At 43.0% G+C, this 25224-nt stretch overlaps 1 long non-coding RNA gene across 2 annotated transcripts in view; it reads left to right on the top strand.

The window, feature by feature from the left end:
* Positions 1-25224, top strand: part of LOC101948928 (uncharacterized) — a 145398-nt gene that overhangs the window by 22456 nt on the left and 97718 nt on the right. For both annotated transcript variants that reach the window (XR_002888286.3, XR_010599581.1), the window contains exon 2: positions 18372-18452. This is a non-coding gene — a long non-coding RNA (uncharacterized LOC101948928). The remainder of the gene's footprint in view (positions 1-18371; positions 18453-25224) is intronic.

Genomic DNA, 25224 nt, shown 5'->3' with positions numbered 1-25224 from the left:
AAAACAGGAAGGAGGGGGGGAGGAGTTGAGGAGGCTGGGTGAGAGTTACAGAGTGTGCAGTTACAGCTTGGTAAAGAGATTTCCACTGTAAATAAAGTTCTGTTGAAGTTTGTTAATACCTTGCCTGGGTGATACAACATTTTGGCGACGAGGATGGATCTTCTGCCTCTGAACCCACCTGCACCCTTTCTGCAAAGCCCAGGAGAGCCTCCAATTGCTTTTACTGTCTGGATCCGTATGTTTGAGACTTATCTGCTTGCAATCAGTGCTACAGAGATTTCTGAAGTAAGAAAGCGTGCTCTGCTAATCCACTGCCTTGGAGCAGAAGGGCAGCGTATATTTTACACTTTTCCCCTTGCAGATGATAAATATGAGACTGCACTCACTGCATTAGAGAACTTTTTTGTGCCAAAAGTGAATGTAGTAGCTAATCGCTACAGATTTCACCAGCGTGAGCAGAAACCAGGGGAGACTATAATGCAGTATATTGCTTCCCTGAGGAGTCTGATTGTAACTTGTGACTTTGGGAATATGGCAGATGAGATGATTAGAGACCAGCTCATTGAGAAAACAACCATGCTTTGTGTAAGAGAACACTTACTTCTAGAACCACAACTTACACTAGAAAAAGCAATAACCATTGCTACTCAGATTGAGTCAGCTACAGCTGAAGCCAAAATAATGAGCCAGGGTACTGGAGGCCCAGTCCAGGCTGTGACTCCTTTGCAGAAAAGTTCACTATCACTGCAGACAAACAATTGCAAAAGGAAAACTAATGAAAAGCCACTGAATCAGCAAATGCAAAATACAGTAAAAGCATGCTTTCGCTGTGGATCCCCACAACATCTTGCAAGCTACACAGGATGTCCAGCAAAAGTAGCTCAGTGCAATCATTGCAAAAAGACTGGGCATTTTGCTAAAGTATGTCGCAGTAGCCAGTTCAATCAACAGGTGCATGCAGTTACAATACCAGATGTTACTGTGCTGAGTGTGGACAAAATCACTAGTGCACATATTCCAAAACAGATAAAGTGCACTGTAAATGTTTCTGCCATACCCTCAGGCAAATCACACTCTATTCAGCTAATGTTGGACACTGGCTCAGCAGTATCTATACTACCTGATTCCATCTATTTGCGTTACTTTAAAGATGTGCCTCTTACTGAACCCAAACTTCACTTGCTGTGCTATTTGAAAAACCATATTCCAGTACATGGCTGCCTGCCAGCAATAGTTACTTTTGGTGATTGCTGTGTAACTGCGGAGTTCTACATTGTCCACAAAGGCACTGCTATCCTTGGCAGAGATTTATTAGCTGCTTTAAATCTCAAGTTAATGGACGAATTGATCTTCCTCAGCAAAGCACTCTTGCGGTACACACACCAATTTCAACTGGGACCCAACTCCAGGTTGAGGAGAAACTCGGCTATGCTTATGGGTTTCTGCATAAAGTTAAAATGCGGAATAATGTGATGCCTGTACAACAGAAATTACGGCTCTTACCATTTTCAGTCAGGGAAGCTGTTTCAGAGGAACTTAGAAAACTTGTTCAAAAGGACATTATTGAAGAGATTAACTCCTCGGAATGGGTTTCACCTATAGTAGTGACGCAGAAGAAGGGTGGAGACATTCGCCTTTGCGTGGACTTAAGGGAGCCAAATAAAGCTATTGTGATTGACAGCCATCCTCTTCCTTACATAGAAGAAGTATTTGCAGAACTCCGTGGAACAAAGATGTTTTCTACTCTTGATTTACAGAATGCATACCACCAGGTTATGTTGCATGAAGATAGCAGAGACCTCACAGTATTTATTACACATGAGGGACTATTTCGTTTTAAACGTGTTCCATATGGTCTCGCATCAGCCCCAAGTGCCTTCCAAAAAATGATGTTATTGATTCTGAAGAATCAACATGGAGTTCAGTGCTATTTGGATGATATTATTGTGTTTGGAAATACTACTGAGGAGCATGACAATAACCTGCAGTCTGTACTAAACTTCATCAGCAAAGCAGGTCTCAAGCTCAATAGGTACAAATGCAAATTTAGACCAACTGAACTCTCCTTTCTGGGGCATACAATTTCACAGGCTGGACTAAAACCTGAACCAGATCATATCTTGGCAATTTCAAATGCTCCTCCTTCAACAGATTTGCAAACCGTATGTTCCTTCTTGGGTCTTACCTCCTGGCATGCAAAATTCATTCCCAGTTATGCTTCTGTCATTGAACTGTTACGAAAATTACTACGGAGAAGTTCAACCTTAGTGTGGACAACGGATGCACAAGCTAGTTTCGAAAGGGTGAAAGACTTGATTGTACATAGTCCAGTACTTGCACTATTCAGTCCCAAATTGCCCACAATTGTAACTACTGATGCTTCTGATTATGGACTTGGGGCTGTCCTCACACAATTTCATGAGGACAACACTGAGAGGACTGTTGCATTTGCTTCAAGGACACTAAGTAATGCTGAGAGAAAATATTCTACAGTTGAAAAAGAAGCACTTGCTTGTGTCTGGGCTACTGAAAAATGGAGAACTTACCTGTGGGGCCGCATGTTCAAGTTGCGCACAGACCACAGCCCTTTGATGACCTTGCTCACCACAAAAGGACTGGGAAGAGCAGGATATCATATTGCTAGATGGTCTGCAAGACTACTCTCTTTCAATTATGAACTGGAATATAAGCCTGGAAACGAAAATGTGGTAGCTGATTGCCTTTCTTGCCTGCCTTTGCCTTCACCAGATGGTCCACCAGAGGATGAGGATGTAGTAGTTGCGCTTATTACAAGCACTGTTACTGCAGTTACAAGAGAACAATTTCAAGCTGCTTGTTCAGCGTGTCCAATTCAACAAAAACTACGGGAATTTCTGGCAAAGAGATGGCCCAGTAACCCTAAAAACCTTGACCCAGTTTTGCTGCCTTATTTTAGAGTTCGGGATGAACTTTTCTTGCTCGATGGCTGTGTGCTACGAGGTACACACCGACTACTTGTGCCAGAAGAATTACAGTCAAAACTCAGACACCTGGCACATGATACTCATCAAGGAATTGTCAGAACCAAACAATGACTTTGGGATCTTTATTGGTGGCCAGGGATGGACTCTCAAACTGAAGCACTCATAAAATCCTGTGTCACTTGCCAAATGCATGATAAGACAGCAGTGACATGTAACCCTCCATTACAGCATGTTCCTCTTCCTGAATCTGCATGGGAAAAAGTGGCAATTGACATTGTAGGATCCTTTGACACTGCTCCAATTGACTGTCGTTACGCCATCACTTTAATAGACTATTTCAGCAAATGGCCTGAGGTAGCGTTTACATCACAAATTTCTTCTGCTACAGTAATTAAGTTTCTCTCTTCAGTTTTTAGCCGGGAAGGTAACCCCAAAGAACTGGTTTCAGATAATGGTAGTCAATTTACTTCCCTGGAGTTTGAAACTTTTCTAGCAGAGAGGAACATTTTACACAGGAGGTCATCCTTATATTACCCTCAAGCCAATGGGGAAATCGAACGGTTTAACAGAAGTTTGAAAGAGAGTTTGCAAACAGCTAAACTGGAAGGGCGATTGTGGATACCCTTCACTACTGATTTCTTGCAAGCATACTGGGCTACACGACATGCCAGAACGCAAAGATCACCCGCAGAGTTACTGCATGGGAAACAGCTGAATACTAAACTGAACATTGCTGGATTGTTAAAGGCACAACCTGATGCACCGAACAAGGATGATGTGAGAAAGACAGTTGAACAGAACCAAGCAAAGTCTAAGGCTTTCACAGACAAACGGTGGGGTGCTAAGGAACCAAAGTTTGAGTGTGGTTCCTTTGTTAGAATACAAAAACCTGGAATCTTACGCAAAGGGGACCATAAATTCACAGCTCCTCTTAAAATCATAGAGAAGAAGGGCCCTTACACCTATCAACTTTCTGATGGGCGGGTATGGAATGCTTCTTATCTTGCACCTGCCTATGCACCGAGAGGAGATTATGCCAACACCCAGTCTGCATTGGATGACTTCACAGTAGAACCAACACCACAAGACATTGCACTGGAACCAGGGCTTGAGAGACGGCCTGTCAGACTCAGACGACCACCTGCCTGGACTAGAGACTATGTTATGTAGTATCTACAGTGTTTTCAGTGTAATATTCCTGCCAACAGTATAGTGTCTTGTTTCATATTTGTTCCTGGGGTTAGAACAACAATGTTTATTTTAATTTGGAAAGTTTCTTAAGAGAGGAGGGAATGTGGTGTTTAGATGCTGCATGTGATTATTAGAACTGGGAGCACTGGCTGTTGGGAGTCTGAAAGGACAGGAAACAACAGGAAGGAGGGGGAAGGAGTTGAGGAGGCTGGGTGAGAGTTATAGAGTGTGCAGCTACAACTTGGTAAAGAGATTTCCACTGTAAATAAAGTTCTGTTGAAGTTTGTTAATACCTTGCCTGGGTGATACAACAAACAGCTTCAAAAGGAGAGACTCAGAGAGCCCTGAATCAGAATAGCCCATAGCTCAATGGTTATAGCATCTTCCTGAGAGGTGGGAGATCCTTGTGCACATTCTTTCCCCCCCTCAGGCAAAGAGAGGAATTGAACCTGGGTCTCCCACATCCAGGGCCGGCTCCAGCATTTCTGCCGCCCCAAGCAAAAAAAAAAAAAAAAAAAAAAGCCACAATCGCGACCGGCGGCGGCAATTGGGGGGGGGGCGGGGGAAACGCGATCGGCAGCGGCAGTTCAGCGGCAGGTCCTTCGCTCCTAGAGAGAGTGAGGGACCTGCCGCCCCCGAATTGCCGCACATGCTGCCCCTCTCCCTTGGCCGCCCCAAGAACCTGCTTGTTAAGCTGGTGCCTGGAGGCGGCCCTGCCCACATCCCAGGTGAGTGCTCTAACCACTAGGGTAAAAGTTATAAGGTGAGCACTGCCTCCTCCAGACCATATGTGTGGAGTGAGGCAGGCACGTAACTCATTCTCACAAGAAGTGCATAAGGTGCCTAACTTGAGGTGTCTGGTTCCTGTTCATGGATTGCTAACCGAGATAGGCACCCCCCTGCAGCCTAAGGCACCTATCTCTGAGAGAGGGGCAGGGTTTAGCACACACCTTTGTGATTGGCATCTCCCATTGGCTAGCTTAGGCAGGGAGCCACTTGGCATGCTGGCTTTTGTAGGTCACATTCTTAGGTGCCTATCTCCCCCCATTCATTGTTTAGGCACTTAACTCAGCTTTGTTGATCGTAGTGTTGTTCCTGTGATTTTCTGTCTCGTCTAATGAAATTTAGCTTTCCCAAAGTCCTTGTAGCATCTTCCAACCAGGTAGGCTATGACCCTTCTTTCATACAACACAACATGCTGGCAGTTCGTCACCTTGGTGAAGTTTACTGGCTCGCTCCTTGGAACCCCAGAAATTTCAAAATAGTCCTTTGATTTTTTTTAACACCCCCTCATCTCCCCACTGCATGTTCCTTTTTAAAGATTTTGCAATCTTTTGTCAATGTTGCAATCTTGATTAGTTGGTGTCTCCGTATGCAAACAGATTTCCAGTCTGAGACACACAATGCACAATACACACCTGACTAGACACAGAGACAAAAGCATCTCCTATTGCCTGCCTGAACATAAACTGTCCAAGGCCTCTCACCTCCTGGTGACCTGCTTTTAACTTCAAGGCTTTATGAACATAATTTCCAGTATAGATACTTAACTCCTTCAATATCATCTGTACATACATCTCACAGTGATTAGGACAAACAATGCGTTACTGGCTGTTGGTAGAGATCTCCCGTGCCACCCTTTGGCACACTATTATGTAGACATCAGACCTAGGGATCCCTGTAAACTCCTATGCACCTCTTATGCTCTCTGCCAGTTGGCACCAATGTCACAGGATTTTTGGTTTGCAAGCCAGGATAAATATGTGAAATCTAAGCAACAGGACTTTTATCTGTTTCAGAAAAACAAAAGGTTCCTTTTTAAACCTATTCCCTGCAAGCAAACTCCAAATACAATGTTCTAATCAACAAGCCAAAATTGTGATGCTATTACAGCAGGCATGTACTTTCATCATTTTTTATGATTAAAAAGTATACACGGTATTCAGATCCCTTCCTCCTCCCCCTCAGAGTAGTCTTTTGCACCCTTGATATAATAATAGAGGATGACAAGTCTCTAAGTAAAAATGCAGTATGGGCATAATAATATATATGGTTCCATTCTCCAAGAAATATGTTCACAACAAGAAATATCCATTAGATCTAGTTGAGAAATTATTCTTTTCCCTCTGACAATTTTTTGACAAAAACAAATAGTTATTCATTTTCATCAAACTTTTTCAGTTTTCATAAGGATAAGAAACAAACCTTGAAGAAAAAATTTCCATGAACACTGTATTTTGTGGAACAATAATTTTCCATTGAAAAAAACATTTTGACAGAAAATTTTCAACCAGTGCTGTTACCTATTCATTGGTTCCACAGCTGTTTTACACAACTTTGAGCCAAATGCTTTGCTGCTTCTGATGGTGTGCATGCTAATGGATCTGTGTGAGTGAGCACAGACCAATAAGAGGAAAAACCATCTCACTCTAAACTGCCAACAACCCCACTGGATAAACAGCATATGTATAGGGGGATGTGGAATTTCAGGGTGGGTGCTTGGCTCTGGCCAGTAGGACAATCTCTGTCTCAGAGTATGTCTACACTACAGCGGCTCCAGCAGCACAGCTACAGCACTGCAGCTGTAGTGTAGACGCTTCCTACATCGATGAAAGGTGTTCGTCTGCTGATGTAAGTAATACACCTCTTCAAGAGGTGGTAGCTAGGTCAACAGAAGAATTCTAGTCTACACGTAGCTGCGTCTACAGTTGGGTCTAACTAAACGGTACAGGGTGCAAAATATTTCATAGCACTGAGTGATGTACCTAGGTCAGTCTAATTTTCAGGCATAGACCTGACTTTGGTTTACTCATCTGTATTGGAGTGTATTTACCTTGCTCACAGGAGTGTTTTGAGGAATAACCAGTTAATGTGTAAAGAGTACTTTGAAGATGAAAGTGATAATTTATTATTTATGATTCCCTAAAATAGCTTCTTACCTTGCTCTATGATTTAAACTAACGAAGCTATAATTTCCTAATATGTTGCCCTTTCAAATTTTCCTAGCATCATGGATCTGTCTGGAAATAAGAAAGCATTTAGAATCTTTTCTAATTTCTGCTAAATTTGAGAACATTCCTAGCTAAGGTCTGTGCCCTTATGTCACTTGTTTACATTCTCTGGTCCATCTCTGTGATTGAGGTTAGGCCTGATCTCAAGCCTCAGATCTGCATGCATCTGAACTTTGGGAAAAGTTAGATAGATCCAGCAAACAAACAAACAAACAAAAAAGGTATTTAAATGACGAAGGCTTCTAGATCCCTGTCACACTGTGGTTCTCACCTAACTCTGGTAGGAACTTTTAGGAAATTTCTCCAGCACATATCCCATTTAGAAGATTGAGATTTTCAAAAATGACTAGGGGATTTAGACACACAATTCCCATTGAAACTCATGGGAATTGTGTGGCTATATCCCTCACTCAGCTTTGAAAATCTCAACCATTGTCTGTTCAGAAGAGATCTTTAGATGTATCTGCCTTTTGTGGCCACTTAAATATACTAATAACAGCACTGATGGAAGGGAAATAAGACTGCCACTTGCTACCTCTTCCAATATTCCTTGAACAGTTCCAGTTTTGATGTGGCTGTCCAAACTATCTGTTAGGAGCACAGCTCCTAGCCTGTCACTAGACAACCCAGCAAGCTCAGCTGGGCCCAATGAGCCTTCTCTAAATGGCCGTACTTCCTGATTGGGCAAGAGAGCCTGCGGCCTTCTACTTGATCCCTTGCAGTGGTAGCAATACAGGTGCTGCTCAATGTGTACCACGCCCGCAGCTATGCTTGCCCCGGTCCCTGCCTCCAGCCCTTGTTCCAGCCTTCAAGGCCTGGTTCCAGTCTTGACCCCTTTCCGCTCCTGTCTTGTCTGCCTCTCTGTCCTGCTCCTGCCTCTGGTTCCGACCTTTGTCTTGGCACTCTCAACACTGACTTTGGCTTACCTTTGGTTTGGTGTCCTGATCCTGACTCCAGTTCTCACCCTGGGCTTGGCTCATTGACCCTAATTCTGGCTTTACCCTCAGTCTAGTACCTGACTCCTGGATATATTCTCACCACCGGGGCTGGATTTCCAATTAGGCACAGTAAGCATGTGCCTAGGGGTGCCAGCATTCTAGGGGTGCCTAAAAGTTAAAAGTGGGTTAAAAGTTAAAAAGTTAATACAATAGAACCTCAGAGTTACAGACACCTCGGGAATGGAGGTTCTCCATAACTCTGAAATGTTTTGTAACTCTGAAGAAAAGATTACAAACTTCAGCGACATGGGGGGTTGAGGCTGCAGCTGCAGGGGAGGGTCAGGGCTCTAGGTGTGTGTATGTGTGTGGGAGTTGGAGCTTCTGACTCTCAGGGTGCCAGGGTTCCAGGCGGGGGGCTCAGGGCTTCTGCCTCGCGGAAGACCTGGGGCGAGTGCAGCTCTGTTCCTGGTTTGAGCCGTGGGGGGTCGCTGAAGCTTGGGGCTCCCCACAGCTGCGTTCCCTGCTTGGGGGGTGAGATGCAGGGGGAGGCTGGGGCTGAAACCAGCATTCCTCTTGAAGCTAAAGCCCTGAGCTCTGGTGCCCCTCACAGGCTGAAGGTGTGAACAGGGCTGCGGGGCTGAAGCCTTTGGTGCCAGGGGGAGACCAAAGATGCTGCTCCTAGGGGTGCATAAAGTGTAAATCCGGTCCTGCCCACCACTACTCCAAACTGCCACCACAACCGCTAAACAAGGTCCAGCTCCAACCACTACGTAGGCGGCCCATGCCCTGGCAGCTTACACTATCATACATTCACAGAGTTTAAGGCCAGAAGGGATCATCCAGTCTGAACTCCTGTATATCACAGGTCATTACATTTCACCCAGATACCCCTGTAATGACCACAATAATCATAGAATCATAGAAGATTAGGGTGGGAAGAGACCTCAGGAGGTCATTTAGTTCAATCCCTGCTCAAAGCAGGACCAACCCCAACTAAATCATCCCAGCCAGGGCTTTGTCAAGCCAGCCTTAAAAACCTCTAAGGAAGGAGATTCCACCACCTCCCTAGCTAACCCATTCCAGTGCTTCACCACCCTCCTAGTGAAATAGTGTTTCCTAATATCCAACCTAGACCTCCCCCATTGCAACTTGAGACCATTGCTCCTTGTTCTGTCATCTGCCACCACTGAGAACAGCTGAGCTCAATCCTCTTTGGAACCCCCCTTCAGGTAGTTGAAGGTGGCTATCAAATCCCCCCTCACTCTTCTCTTCTGAAGACTAAATAAGCCCAGTTCCCTCAGCCTCTCCTCATAAGTCATAACTTGTGTTTGACTAAAGCATATCATCCAGAAAGGCATCCAGTCTTGATTTGAAGACTTCAAGAGGTGGAGAGTCCACCACGTCCCTTGGTAGTTTGTGCCAATGGTTAAGCACCGTTGCTATTAAAAAAAAAGTGTGCCTTATTTCCAATTTGAATTTGTCTGGGTACAGCTTCCATCCATTTGTTCTTTTTATGCCTTTCTCTGCTAGATTAGAGCACACTTTAGCATTTATTATATTCTCCCCAAGAAGGTACTCATACACTGCCATCAAGTTACCTCTCAATTTTCATTTTGATAAATTAAACAGATTGGGCTCTTTAGCGCTTTCTCACTGTAAGGCATTTTCTCCAGCTCTCATCACTTTTTATGGCTATTTTCTCCACCTTCTAGTTTTTCAACATCCTTTCCTAAATGTGGACGCCAGACCTGTATGCCGTATTCCAGTATCACCAATGCTGTATACACAGGTAAAAAAACCCACCGTTTGCATTAAGAAGATAATCTTCTGGTTTATGCAGAGCAAACCAGACTGATCTGTATTAATGGAGTCTGACAGAACATTTTCCTACTTGCTCGCCAAAATTTTGATGAGGATTTTATTGCCAACAGTAAGAAGTGATATAAAACATATAACACAGAGACCTTCTTATGTAAGTGAATTATATATGACTAACATAGTTGTTTGTCTCCTGAGAACTCAGAAATTCAGCCCTTCTCAAAGTACAGCCATTATGGCTGAGTTCTAATGAGAAGTTGTCAGGTCCTGGAGACTTGTTCAAGGACAGCTGTTGGATAATATTCTTCATCTCTGTAAATTCAAAAGCCCAACAGCTGAACTATCTCTAGTGGTATCTTCAGTTGTGTTTAACCCTCTAGAGGGACTGTAAAATGATCACTTGAGACTTACCCCCTGCAGCAGGTACTGCATGTCAGATTCTGCTGGAAAGCAGTGAACAATAGCATTTGAATATTGATTGTTTCCTTTGTCTGAGTAAGTCCCATTTCATTGCAAGCTGGACTGGAAGAGTTCCTTTTTACTGTCCAAAGACTTTCTTTTTAACTCCAATATTTTTTTTTGTTATCTTTTGCATCAACCTCCAGAGTGAGGTTTTCAAATACCATCATATTATGATAGCAACTCCCTGGATATTCAGCCACTTCTATCTGATTTATTGGATCTGGATTGTTTCCTAGGACTCAGTCCAGAATAGATTCTGATTGTGATGCTTGCACAATGTTCAAGGGAAACAATCCCGTATTATATTCAGAGGGATGCACCCTTATTTGATCATATCCCAACTCTAATTCTAGCTATGTCTAGGCTGTTAAAATCCCCTGTGGATAATATTTTACTCTTTTTACGTAAATCCTTATGTGAACAAACATTCTCAGGCTGCCCTGGAGATGCATAACAGTTTCTTCACGTTTTTCTTTTTGGTACATTTCTCTCTTGCAGTGCATTCTAAATTGTCTATTCTGTAAAGCTAATCTGCATTTCTATTCAGCTCTTTAGACTTCTCCAACCACAGCCATATTTCAACACTCCCTCACAACCAGGTTTATGTGTCTAAAGATTTGTCTAGACTAGACTTGCCATTTTTTTAAGGTTGTTACCACTGGTTGAGCTCCATCAGTGGTAGGAACAGAGGACGAGCCACTGGCATTTTCACATGTGTGCTAAGTGGATTTTCTCTGAGCAGGGTTAGGGGACACAGTGGGAAAAATATTGGCAGCCAGTCTACCCTACCATACAGTAGTTGGTGCTTAATTGGGAGTAGAAATAGTGTGAAATCTTTGGTTAAAAAGCTCAGTGCAGACACAGCCTCAATTACCCCAGGGACTTTTTAACCCAGTTGACACAACTACATCCCATATTATATATACAAATACTGTTCCCTTGCATCTTTGCAATCTGTGTGAGCACTTGATTATTACAAAATCTATTTAGTTTACACTTATGTTTGTTTCTTTAAGACATTATCACTCTCTCAGTATTATTCTCTCCCTTTTTTGACTAAATGTCACAATTTTTACTACAAATAGTTTAAACTCATAGAACTGAACAATGGATCAGGGCTATTTTCTGCAATGGAGTTTTGTAAATTCAGTGGTAGGGCCTTGGGTGTGTGTGTGTATTATAGGCAGAGCTGGTGGCCATTAGTTAAGGGTGTCCAACACTTCCATTTATAACACCTTGTTTTCAGTTGCTTATAACCTAGCCTGAATGGTTCAGATTTGGAAGAAATTCTCCATGCCAGGTGTCTGCCTCAGACAGACTTGTTTTGGAAGGTTTAAGCTGAAATGGTTAAGCCATTTCCAAGAATTAAATTAGAGAAAATTGTTAACAACATTCTTACAACCATTTAGCTGAGAAGCTCTAGTGCTTCCATGTTGTGCAGCCGGTCCTTGAAGTTTGGCGGTTGAGTGGCCTTTGTGTTAGGGATGTGATGTGCCTTTCGCTGCGTCTGTGAAAATATGCACAAATTTGTCCACTCCTTTTCAGTCCACTCATTCTTGGGGAGTTCCCTCATGGATCACTCCTTCTCTTTACAGTCATTTTTGGGGCTTACCTTTATTCTTCTCCTTGTCATGTCTCTCTATTGTCCTTCTGATCTTTTTACCCATATTTTTTTCCCTGTGGCTCACCTGCCTCTGCTGCTGTCTGATGTCAGAATGTTTTGGGGGCTGCCAGGCAGCAACGGGGCATGAGCTGCTGAGATCAGAGCATTGTTGCATCATCTCCTGTGAGCTGCTCTTAAACACGAACTGTTTTTTCCATTGTGCCCCTGCCTCATTAAAGGCATAGGAGGGATGGGTCTCAGTAAATGAGACAGCTGTTCAATATTTCTTTTTATACTCATCTTTCATATACCACTGATGGAAACCAAATAGACTAGACTGTGTGGACTTAGGTCTTATTTATTGCACCCTATATAAACCCTTCACTGAATGCAGAATCCTGGGAGCATTGTACAACTCAGGAGCACTTTTTTCCTTCTCTCTCTTTTCTCAGTGAGGGGCAAACATTTCCCCATCCTGACCACCACCACAGGCACTGATACATTAGTATCTCAAGGCATCAAGTCTTTGATGTAGCTGGTGTGTGTTCTACAGAAACCTTTCCCAGATGGACTTCAGTACTGAGAGAGATTTTAAATTCCATCCTATGTAAATGGACAAATATGGCTTGAGGAAGAATTAAAACAGAAAAATGTGAATGATAATTGGGAATAGTTTAAAAAACACTGTATCCAATGCCCAAATAGCCATAATACCACAATCAAGAAAGAAGGCCATATTAGCTAAAAAATATGACCTGGTTTAGTGGGGAAGTGAAGGCAACTATACAAAATTATGTATAAAATAAACAGAAGGGGAAGTTGATAATAATGAACATAAATCAGAAACTAGGAATTGTAGGAAATTGATAAGGGAAGCAAAGGGAGACAAGGAGAATGAGATGGCCAGCAGCGTTAAGGACAATAAAAAGGAGTTTTTAAAATATATTAAGAACAAAAAGAATACTGACAATGCTATTGGTCCGTTACAAGATGGAAATGGTAGAATTATCAATAATAATGCAAAAAAGGCAGAAGGTGTTAAACAAATATTTCTGTTCCATATTTGGGGGAAAACAGATGATATGGTCTCATCATATAGTGATGGTAACACACTTTCCATTCCACTAGTATTTCTGGAGGATGTTAAACAAAAGCCACTGAAGACAGACATTTTTAAATCAGGAGGTCCAGATAACTTGCATCCAAGAGTTTTAAAAGACGCGGCCGACAAGCTCACCGGACCATTAATGTTGATTTTCTATAAGTCTTGGAGCACTGGGGAAGTTGCAGAAGACTGGAAGAAAGCTAATGTGCCAGTTTTTTATAAGGGTAAACAGGATAACTTGGCTAATTATAGGCTTGTCAGCCTGACATCATTCCTGGGCAAGATAGGGAGCGGCTGATGCAGGACTTAATTAATACAGAATTAAAGGAGGGTAATGTAATTAATGGAAATCAACATAGGTTTATGGAAAACAGGTGCTGTCAAACTAGATTTTTTTTATGAGATTACATATTTGGTTGATAAAAGTAAGAGATCTGATGTAATATACTTAGACTTTTGTAAAACGTTTGAGTTGGTACCATACAATGTTTTGATTAAAAACTCAAATTATATAAAATTAGCATAAAATGGATACACATAAAATGGAAAAAAAAATGGCAGTTAGGACTCACAATGTAATTGTAAATGGGGACTTGTAAGTGTCTCATGGGGTCCTGCAGGGATTGGTCTTGGCCCTATGCTATTTAACATTTTTATCAATGACCTGGAAGAAAACATGAAATATTCACATGGAAAGTTTGCAAATGACACAAAAATTGGGGGAGTGGTATTGTCACTCACTGAGGTGCATCTGGTGCGACCTATTGGTCTGATAAGGAGTCTGGCCTATTGATTGTTGCAGAATCAGAGAGCAGAAATGGAGGTGTGGTTAGGAGGCAAGATGCGGTTTGGAGCCAGGAGTCAGAACAGAACTAAAGGGCAGAGCCAGAATTGTGATCAGACGACAAGCCAGTGGTCAGAACCAGGAGTTAGGAATCAGGAGTTCAGAGGCAGGCAGAGACTAGGACTGGAGTGGAGCAGGCAAGGGGAAGAGCAAACATTGGACAGGAAGCAGATCTGGCCCATCTGCGGTCATTGAGCAGCCACTGTTCTGCTCCTGCTCAAGGGCTAAAATGGTGATCTGATGGCTTTTCTAACCAATCAGGGAGCAAAGTCACTTAGTGCCTAGCAAGACAACCAAGCCCAGAGGCAGCTGAGTTCCTGACAGTATCCCATCACCTTGAGGGGTTCTCTTTTTCTAGATGATATATATTATGAATTGACTATGGTGAATGGAAAGCAGCTTGTGACATGAAATAGAAAAAAAACCTCCTAGAGTATCCTCTTCAGCATTATGAGAAATATGAAATATCTTCCTTCAAGGAATGAACTTGACTTTGCAACATTAATAATGTTCTTTCAGTATAGTTTGTGTGTGTGTAATATATATATTACTAATTAAGCTTAAGCACTTCCTGTGCAGTGCTTGACTCCATGATGGCTCCCTGTGTGGGGGCATGTTAGGACCACAAGGACTGCTGCAATCACTGAGCTGTGACAGCTGTGAGTTCATGGCTTATAGGAGCGGAATCCTTTCTGCTGGCTCCCAGGGCACAACCCAACACGCAGGGTGTGTGCTGAAAGGGAGGATTTGGGCCTGAGGGCTCTTTTCGAAGCCCTTTGAAGTCAGTGAGAGTCATTCCATTGATTTCAAAGGGTTTGGGATTAGGCTCTTAGAGAATAAACTAGTTTTCACTTAAAATGTAAAAAGTTAAAAAAGCAACTCATTCAAATGTAATCTGTGTGCTTTCTGTACTTAGAAATGAAAACCTAAAGCTGAGTAAGAAATGAAAACTCAGCTTCCATTTTTGCATTTTACCATATTTCTATTTGGTATTCAGTCATAGCTTGGCTAAAATAATACAGTGCAATAATTGCAGTTCATTGTGTAATTAATATGGACGACACCAGTGTTTCAAAGATGCAGATCAAAAGACATATTTAACACGGTAAATGTGTTCTAATAAAATTCCAAATGCACAGTTCCATTATATTAAAGATTTACTACTAATACACATCCAACTTTCTATGAGAAATAAAAATGGAATTAACAATGAAAAAGTGCTGTGTTTAAGTAATATTAAAATTCCTCTCCTATAAGCCAGAATTTTACAAGTCCATAGTTACTCTCCATCCTTAACTGAGAGTTGGTTGCCCTAACGCTGTACATTAATAAATAGGCTGGACTGATCAATTTAACTTTGAACCTCCTGATTTTTTAGGTTTGGGTCATAATCTTATTTTACTTTTTTATTTGTTTGCATGTCTTTTTATTACTGGATATTTTCTGAGCAGCTTCTCTGTGTAGTTTCTTTGATCTCTGTTTCTTTTGCCTTCTGCATTAATTTATTACAAAAAAACCTCCTACCCTTTACTTCCAGGAGGATGGATACATGTAACAGATTTTCTCCATCTCTGACCACTACAATTCAAGATCTTGCTCTAATCCTTAATTCTATTTCCTGTTAAGGCTGATGGGGGTTACATACCTGGATCAGAGAAGAGATCTTTCACCATCAGAAGAAGTAGCTCATTTCTTCTGAGCTTGCTTAGTTAGCTCTACCATAACATTCTGTTTCTCCCTCAAATAGTTTCACTTACCCACAAATCCCTGTTAGGTTGCCACCTACACCTCTGGCTTTAGGGACTTGCAGTAACATTGGTTGCAGGATGACCAAGTATCAGGGACTGCAGGTCTTGAATGCTGGTCCATGGCACTCTTAGGAGCTAGAGTATCCCAACCTGCCACCCAGTGACCTTCTAAAAGATGCTATAATACCAGCTGAACTCTGACAGAAGACTCCAGTCCTGGGATCTGATTGGTGGAACCCTGGGAATCCTGATTGGTCCCCAGCCTTTATTTAATCCAAGCACAGGAAAAGGAAGTTGTCTATGCAACTGGGTTCCCCCAGCTCAGGAGTGCTCCCACTGCAATACCTGCTCCTACTGATCTTGTGGTAACCTGACTCTGAGTTTGCCCCCTCCCGTGTATTGGACTCTGATGCTAAAGTGTGGCCAAAGCTGCAATAAATCTCCACCCCCCCCCAGTCTGGATTTGAGGTGACTGGTGGTATATTGATCTCAAGGGCTGAAAGAGTTATAGGTGTTTATAAACTCTTTCACTGTCCAACATTAAAACAATGATACTTAAGTTCAGGATTTTATTCTACAGAGGCATGGTTTACTCAGTTTCTTGGCAAACACCCAAAAGCATTCATTCTAAAGTAGAAAGTTTATTGATCAAACACAAGCGAGAACAAGAAATTAAAACAAGTATTTGTACTGCAACTGGAATTGCAAACTTAATTAGAACTTATTAAAGTCAGGTTTTTTTTGGAGGCAAACCATCAGTCTTTTTTGTTTAAGCAACCTTTTTAGTGAAAAGGAAATGGTTAATTTTACACTGGGTCCTGATGTATCAAGGGTATTTACTTCTGTTTTTAACATGCAGGCAGACAGACACAAGGTGGAGGAGAAACAGGATATAAAAGATGGGGGAAATAAGACTTTTAGGAACACTTTTTGGAATGGCTGGGTCCATTACAAATGGATGCTTTGTCAACCATGACACCTGTTGCTTGGACCCTATTTCACATTCTGGTAAGGGACATCATGTGGTTGGGTCTTTTCTCCTTAGACAGGGCAGGATTGTGGTCATCTCAGTGCTATGCTGATGCAGTGCAATTGATTTCAAGAATTTGATCAAATGCTGAGAGAGTGAGAGAGAGGATAGGAGGAAGGTATAGGGGAAGCATAAAAGTAATACAAAAGGAAGGCAGACAGAACAGGATCTTATATGTCTCTGTGGTGCTGGCAATTGGGTATCCCCACTGACAGGCTGAGAAGAGGATGTCATCATGATGATTTTTTAAGAAAAACAAAGTTCCTTAAACAAAAGCAAGGTCTAATGGCTTTCCTCTCAGGAAGAAAGTCTTTCAGTCTCGTCTGCTCCTTCTGTGTTGGCGTCAGGAAAGATGAGCTGTGTCTCTTTTTAAATCTCTTTTTAAGAACCCCAAAAAGGGGAAAAGAGGGCAACTCAGTTCATCCCCTCATTATTTTGTCCACCAGTTAGGCCTAATATTTGCCACACCAATTTTAGTTCATTAATTTGTGGCTCCATCTCTTCTGTTTTTACCAACAGTGATTTCAACAGTCATTGAACCATATGAGCAGCCCCTTTTTGTTTGGACTAATTCAGTTTTTGTCTGGTTTTCATGAACAGTATCATTTACTATTGAAAATAACTTGACCTATTTTCCATTAACATTTGTTGGTACAGTTTAGTGTAACAGCTTATTAATTTTCACACACTTTTTACAATTGGACTTAAGGTAAACTTTTAGGTCCAAAAATCACAACAGTGGTAACCAAACAATGGGTCACGTGATGGCAGTTTTGAGGCTGACCAAAAGGGTTACCTGCCAGAGGGGGCTGGAAGTTGTAAAAGGACAAAGCCTGCTCTTAGTGGCTGGGTCTCCAGACAGAACAAGGCAAGACTATGTTGGAGGAAGGAAAGAGAAATAGGGTCCTGGGACCCCTGAAGGCACTCACTAAAACCCAAAGGCTACTCAAAAGTGGTGAGGACTCAGAGGGTATGTCTACATTGCAATTGAAAAACCCACTGCACGAAATCTCAGAGCCCAGGTCAGCTGGCTCAGGCTGCAGAGCTTAAAACAGCAGTGTAGCCCTTTGGGCTCTGGCTGGAGCCTAGGCTTGGAGACCCTCACCCTGCATGCGGTTTCAGAGCCCAGGCGGCAGCCTGACCTGAACATTTACAACTTTAATATTATAGCCCAATAGCCCGAGCCCTGCAAACCTAAATCATTTGACCTGGGCCAGCTATGGCTGTTCCATAGGTCTGTTACTGCAGCGTAGACATAGCCAGAAAAGGAATTGTGTACAGATATTTATTATTTTGCCCAGAGCTGTGTGTCTCTAGTGATTTGTCTATGAGGTAAAGAGTTTGGTTTAGAAATCCCTCTGCAAAGTCTGTGTTACTTGCTTCAACCAGCACTTGTCCTGAAGGGACAAACTGTAAACTGGAGCAGCCATAAGGGTGGAGATCTGGGGAAGGTGGATTTACGCTACTGGGGAGACTTGGGGGCATTGGTCCTCATGAGCATCCACGAAGGGGAGCTCCGTCAGGACTCTGACACTGAGATCTCCTTGCTACCTAAGCACTTTGAGTACATAAATGGGAACTGGGTGTCCACATTCCCTAGGTGGCTCTGAAAATCCAAGCCTAAATCTAATTCTGACTTAATTCATCTTGCTTGACAGCTCCTGTGTCAGCACCAAATATCTGTACAGCAGTACAAGCTGAAAGCCTCTGAATCTTCTCTTGTCCAGGCGCCAGATAAGGTGTGTATTTGATCAGCTGTGTCATAACTGAATCTAATATTCTCTGACTCCGAGTGACTCAGGTTTTATCATTGAACCCACCACTGTCTGTCAGTTGTTCACAGTGGACAAAATGCTGAAGATAGAATGTCAGAGTGGTGCAAGTTTAGACACAGGGCTCAGTCCTCTGATGCACCCAGTCATTGCTGGGTGCAGCACAAGTAGAGGAGCAGTATTTGTTCTCATCCCTCATGACCCCTCTTCTTTCTCAGCATGGTCCCTCAGTCCCCTCCTCCTCCACAGATCCCTTGTGGCTTGGCTCACTGTGTAGATTAGAGCAGACTTTAGGCTACTCTGCACTCTGCTCCAGCTGCCCTAGCCCTCACAGGGCCATCCACCAGTGGGGAATTGTTCAGTGCAGTGCACAACAGTTCTGTCCCTATCAATGGGATGGCTGCCTCCAGAGCACCTCTCTGTGGCCTGAGGTAGCTCTGCAGGTGTCCTTCCTCAGTTTCCCTATTCTGCTCAGGGCTCCTTAAATCAAACTATCAATCAGCTCTTCTTTGGTTCAGCAACACCCCTCACCCCCTTGGACTGGATTTATTAAAACAACAAAATCAATCCCAAAACAAAGTTCTGAACATCCCCATCAAGTCCATACTCCCAGTCATTCCTGGTGGGGGGATTCTCAGGCCTTCTCTACCTGAGGCTTTTCCCCTGACTGGAGCCTACTTACTCACAGCAGTCAATTCCCATGCAACCCCTTAGGGTCTCCTGCTGGTGCCTACTCACTCCCAGCACCCATTTCCTGTTTGTCAGGCCTCTACTGAAGTCTCACTCTAGCTCCACTTTCTTTCTCTGAGTACTGCATTCCTTGCCTGCAGCTTCCTGCTGCTTTTATAGGAGAATCAGGTCCTCCATACCCAGCTGGTTCTACTAATTAAACCCTCACATCCCATTCCAGATGTGGCAGGCAGGGTTAATTGTTCAAGTCTGGCCAGCTCCAGGCCTCTGCCCCTTCAAGGGACAGGCCACTCCATTACAGTTCCCCCGGTACATACAGGTTTAGAAGAGGGCTTGCATAGGTTTGGCTATGGCTCCTACACCAGAGGAATCCACGGCTCGCTGTTTAAGCCAACTATTGTCCCCTTTGTACCATAAGAGTGGTCTAAGGGGCTCTATTGAGCCCAGAGTGTACACCAGGGGTTCTCAAACTTCATTGCACCGCAACCCCCTTCTGACAACAAAAATTACTACATGACCCCAGGAGCGGAGACCGAATCCTGAGTCTGCCCAAGCCCTGTTGCCCTGGGTAGGGCAAAGCCCGAGCCCCACCACCCTGAGCAGGGGGCCAAAGCCCAAGAGCTTCAGCCCCAGGTGGGGGGCCTGTAACCAGAGCCCCACCACCCGGGGCTGAAGCATTTGGGCTTTGGCTTGGGCCCCAGGCGGTGGGGTTTGGGCTTGGGCTTCAGCCCTGGGCCCCAGCAATTCTAATGACAGCCCCGATGACTCCATTAAAATGGGGTTGTGACTCACTTTGGGGGCCCAGCCCACAGTATGAGAACCACTGGTGTATACCATAGGTGCCCTGGAACCTGTGAACTGGAAGTAGGATCCTGCAGTGCAAGTATAAAAAATTGTATCATGTTGAACTGTAGCTCAAACTAAGCATAAATTGCAGATGACCCAATGTAGCAATATATTGTACACTGGGTGGAAAACTTTAATGGGAAACATTTAAAATTTTAATATGCCCCAATATGTTTGCTATTATTTAGGAAAACAATAGATAATAACCAAATGAGGGTGAGATCGCTTATTTTACATGGTACAGGTTAATTCAACCTTGAAATAAGATGCAATTTTCTGCCAGAGGGTAATTAAACATTGAAACAGCTTAGCAGGGGAGGTGGTGGACTTGCTATCACTCCGAGCCTTTAAAACGAGATTAGATCGTTTTCTAAAAGACATGCTTTAATACAGGTTCTGGGAGAAATTCTATCACCTGTGTGAGCAGTGGGTTGGGTTGAATGGTTTGTGGTGGCCTGGCTGTTCTGGCCTTAGAATCTGCTAATCTATCAATCCCCTTGTTCATTCCCTTCCTTGCAGTTGTGTTAAAACCATGTTTGGAATTAAATCTCATGCTTTAGGGCTTTAGCTGGGCAGCTGAAGGGGTCAGGAAGGGTTTACCCCTTCCCCCAGTATGCAGTTGACCAGATGTATTTGCCGGAGAGGAGTTGCCTTCCCTTCAAGCATTGGGGATTGGCCACAGCTGGAGATGGGACATTGGGCAAGGTGGACCAGTGCTCTGAGGTAGTAGTGAGAATCCTCTTTATTAGGTGCTTGGCTGGTGTGCCTTGCTCACATATTCAGGGTCAAACAGGTTACCAGATTTGGCGTTGAGAGGAAAGTTCCCCTCAGGTCAGATTGGCCAGGACCTTGGGATTTTTTCACCTTCCTCTGAAGCATGGAGTACAGATTGCCTCCTAAGACCATCGAGGCTTATTTCACCTAATCAATGTCCTGCCATTGCAGGGACCTTAGGCATAGGTCCTGTTCTCATTGAGCTAAATATAGAGGTATATGGGTGAAATTTCATTGCTTGTGACAAGAGGTTAGACTTGAGGATCTAACCTAAAGTCCCATCTGGCCTTAAACTCTATGAAACAATGTTCAGTTAATAATTTATCAATCTGTAGGAGATGAAAACTGAAGAGGAGGAGGGAGCAAAGAGAATAGAAGACAGTGAAACACGGAAAGGAAGTGAGAGGGGGTGGTTATAGCAAGTGAGGAACTTCTAGCCTGGGCAACAAGGATCTACACTACAATATGATCACCTGTGCAAACTCCTAGTGAAAAATAATAGAATTTAGGGCCAGAAGAGACTGTTGTGTTCACTTAGTTGCTTGACACAAGCCATAGCATCTCATCCAGTGATTCCTGCATCAAACCCATACTTCTGGTTGAGCTAAAGCATCTATTTTGAAAGATGTCCAGACTTCATTTATAGATGTGCTATGCTGTACTCCTGAAAGACAGGGCCTTCCCTGTGTCTTCCTAGGGGAAGTTATTGGGTAGGTCACGTGCAGTGGCATTTACATAATTGTGAATTCCCTAGTCAAGACAAGGCTCTATAGAAGGTGTTATTTTCATTTGAGGCTAACTCTGACATTGTAATGGAGCAGATACACATCCTTCCCAATAATTTTGGCCTGAATTATCCCTTCCCATGGCAATACCTGTGGGAGGGGTATCAAAGCTGTGAAGTCTGCGTGAGGATCCCCTCTGAGTCACTCTTCAGTCACTCCAGTTTCTGCTCACCCTAGAATTAGGTGAGTGTAGGCACACCCAAGCCCTATGGATCTTTAGGGATCAGCATGAATCCTAGGGAATCTGCAAGAGGGCAGACATAGAGGTCCTGGGCCTCTCCACCAGCTCTAGCCCCTGTGCCTCCCCAACTTCTTACCTGTAGCTGCCCCATACCACCCAGATGGGGGACCTCAGGAGAAAAGGTCCAGCCTATCCCATCTTTCCAGGAGTCTCTATGGGGCTAGAGGAGTTCAGTGTTCTCCTTGGCCTGCCTGCTTCCTCTCCTCCAGCTCAAACACTGTACCTAAAGAGAGACCTCTGTAGGGCCCAGAGTAGTGGAGATAGGCCAGTACATTGGAGCACTTGACCACTGTCCTCCTTTCACAAGGGTTGAGACATGCAGCTAACTAGTGGTTTCAGGGACATTTAAATACACAGATGCAATTGAAAACTTTTTAAAAAACTCTGCTGTCCAACCACTCTGTTTTAACAAAATAAGTTGGTCAGTATCTCTCTAAGCATAGCAGCCATTTACAGACATACGTTACAATAAGTGGGAAAGAAACACCTCCTTTTGTAACAAACATTTAGAGCCAGACTGATGTGACTTTGCTGTAAATCTGGGGATAATTCCATTGATCTCAACAGATTTACACTAGTGACTAGTGTAACTGAGACCAGTTGTCCTCCTAGTCTAGATTCTGCTCCCCTTTACAACTGGGAACTCCAGAGCATCAATCAAAGGCACCTAATAACTGCAAATAAGAGCTGACTTATTTTTAACTGTGTGAAAGCCAGAGATTTTTATCTTTGTTCCAGAAGCTCGTCCACTTTTTCTTCCTTCCTTCCTTCCATTAATTTGATAAATCTTTGTGAGCCTGAGTTATGCGAAGGATAGTTCTTTTCACAAGCTTTTTCTTCTGCAGTCAGATTTAGTGCCTGCTGAAGTGATTTGTATAGCAAGAGTGGGCCATTTTGCAGCACTAGAATAATTCCATTGTACTGTATTTCTGGAGAGTGGTAAAGCTCATGGATATTTCTGTTAAATAGATTTGAGCAGGAATCCTAGGCTATATAAATAGCTTAGTACATAATTCTAAATGAAAATAACATACTAATGTGCAAGTGATTTACACCAATGTCAGCTGTCTATGAGAGAAGTTAGTGTTTGTTCTCATGCTTTCATTTTCCTAGATGGGAGATTAACTGCACATATATTTGCTGATGTCTGTCTTGAAGTGGTTTCATATTAGAATCAGGATGTCAGATTTCTGTTCCCACATTTTCCCTCTGACAAGGATTAGACGGATGTAACAATGTTTTTGAAACGTATTTCACATTTATTGAATTTGTTATTCAAAACATTGCTAATGTTCACACACTGGTATAATATTTCAGGCATATTTTTCTCTAAGGTATAAGCAACACTCCTTTTAGTTCACTCATATAGCTTTATAATGAATGACACATTTTGAGTAGACTACCTTTCGGTGCTAAAGACAGCTAAATTCCATTCTAAGGGCCAAATTTTGCTCTCAGTTATGCTGCTATGAATCCCGAATGAGTGGATTTACTCTGTATTCAAATAGGCATAACTGAGAGCAAAATTTGGCCCTTACTAAAGACTGGTTTTGGTGCCATACTTCAAGAGATATAGGGCAATTTATTTTTCAAAAGCCCCAAAGTGATTTAGGAGCCTAAGTCAAAAAGGTGCTTTTCAAAATTTTATTCATCTGCAGGCCCCAATCCACGAAAACACTCAGTATGTGCTGAACATTAAGCACTTGCTTAAAGTCTTACTGACTAAGCAATTTTTCAAATAGGGATGCTATCCTCAATGGGGAGGCTTTGATTGAAAGCTCTCGGGGGCAGGGATTGTGTCTTTGTATGTGTTTGTACTGCACCTAGCACAATAGGGTCCTGATCTTGATTAAATCACATAATGAAATATCAGAGTGGTGCTTATTCATTCTTTTTTCCCCCCATGGTATTTGAAGGGACATGGTCAATAAGGTTAGTTGTAAATGTAGGTTTTTGTTTTTAGTGTTTTTTAATCTTCCTTTCATTTCACCAAGTTGGTTCTTTCTTATACTTTCTTTGCCTAAAAATATATCTTCTCTTGTCATTTCCCTGCTGCAGCAGGGGGACACACATTCTCCCTCACATTCTCATACATGTGTGAACCTAGTGACTGCACACAGACTGTCCATATCAGAAGCACTTCCTGTTCCGCTGCAGTGAAAGTAGAGACATGAATTCTTGAATTACTGGTTGTATAGGTCCGTTGGGGAACCAAAAAAATTGCTGCTGCGACCAAGTGTGCGTATGAATTGTCCTACTAACCTTCCAATGCCATTGGGATAGAAGGGAAGAGAAGGCCCTTGACCTGCCCCACAACCCTTATTTCCCCTCAATCCCCACAAAAGAGGATCTTCTCATGGTGATGGGAAAGTTCCTCAGAAATGAGCTGGGATGGAGGGAGACTGATCAGACTTTTTAGTTTTCTGGGGAGGTGATAAAGGCGACAGATCTGGGTATGGGAGTGATACAGAGGTGAGGTTAGCAAGTGTATGCAGGAGTGCAAGCTTTGGAGGGGTATGGGGCATGGGGAAAAACAGAGTGGGATTGGAAGAGGGTCTTTAGCCTAGATATTGGCAGAGGGGTTCTTGTGGGGCTGGTAACTGGACTAGAATTCTGCTGTTTGGTTGCAAAGCATTTTCTGGGCAGTATGGGAGGGGAGAGGTGGTGACTGTCAGTGGAAAGAAGGAAACATAAAAACAGTAGGAAATGTCGAGACATTTAATCATCATTTTTGTTAACACTGATATAGATAGTAGTAAATAACACACTTATTTACATTCAGTTCTCTGAGCACGCAGATGCTGTTTGAGTCTGTTAAACACTATTCCTTTAATGAATCGATACAAGAGAGTGCACAGGTGTCCCGAGCATTACAAGAGCATGTTGACATAGCAATTGCTACTGAATATGAACCAGGATGTTAGCAGACTTGCCTCAACTTTCACAAATATTTGATAACCATAATTCCTTCTCATGTCACCAGAAATAAGCAAACTCTTGCCAATGGGGGAGGACCCCTGTGGTTGGAAAACACAGTTTAGTTTTTTGTATTCTTCACAGAAAGAGTGACAAAGCCATTGAAATAGGAATATAGACAAGCAAAAGGTCTATAGGACTATACTAGCTGTAACCCAGTTTCAAATCAATAATTAGCAAGATTTGTACCATCTGGGAGCTCTTCAGTAGCTCATGGGTGGTCTTACTCCAGTTCCAAATGGACCATGTATTAACATGGCAAAACTCACCATCAGCGTTAATTGGCGTCCTTGGCCAATGATTGCTATGAAGATTCAGCTACTGCCTCCCTTCAAATCAAGGTTCGGGCACATTGGAAGGGCACTGCTCATGTAGCTGCTGCCAGGCTGTACCTGTTGTAGATAAACAGAGGATTTCAGTCAGGGGC

Source organism: Chrysemys picta, chromosome 3, assembly GCF_011386835.1.
Source record: "Chrysemys picta bellii isolate R12L10 chromosome 3, ASM1138683v2, whole genome shotgun sequence".
In the NCBI taxonomy this organism is placed as follows: domain Eukaryota; kingdom Metazoa; phylum Chordata; order Testudines; family Emydidae; genus Chrysemys; species Chrysemys picta.
The sequence above is the reverse complement of the archived record's forward strand: the minus strand, read 5'-3'. Positions and strand labels throughout refer to the sequence as shown.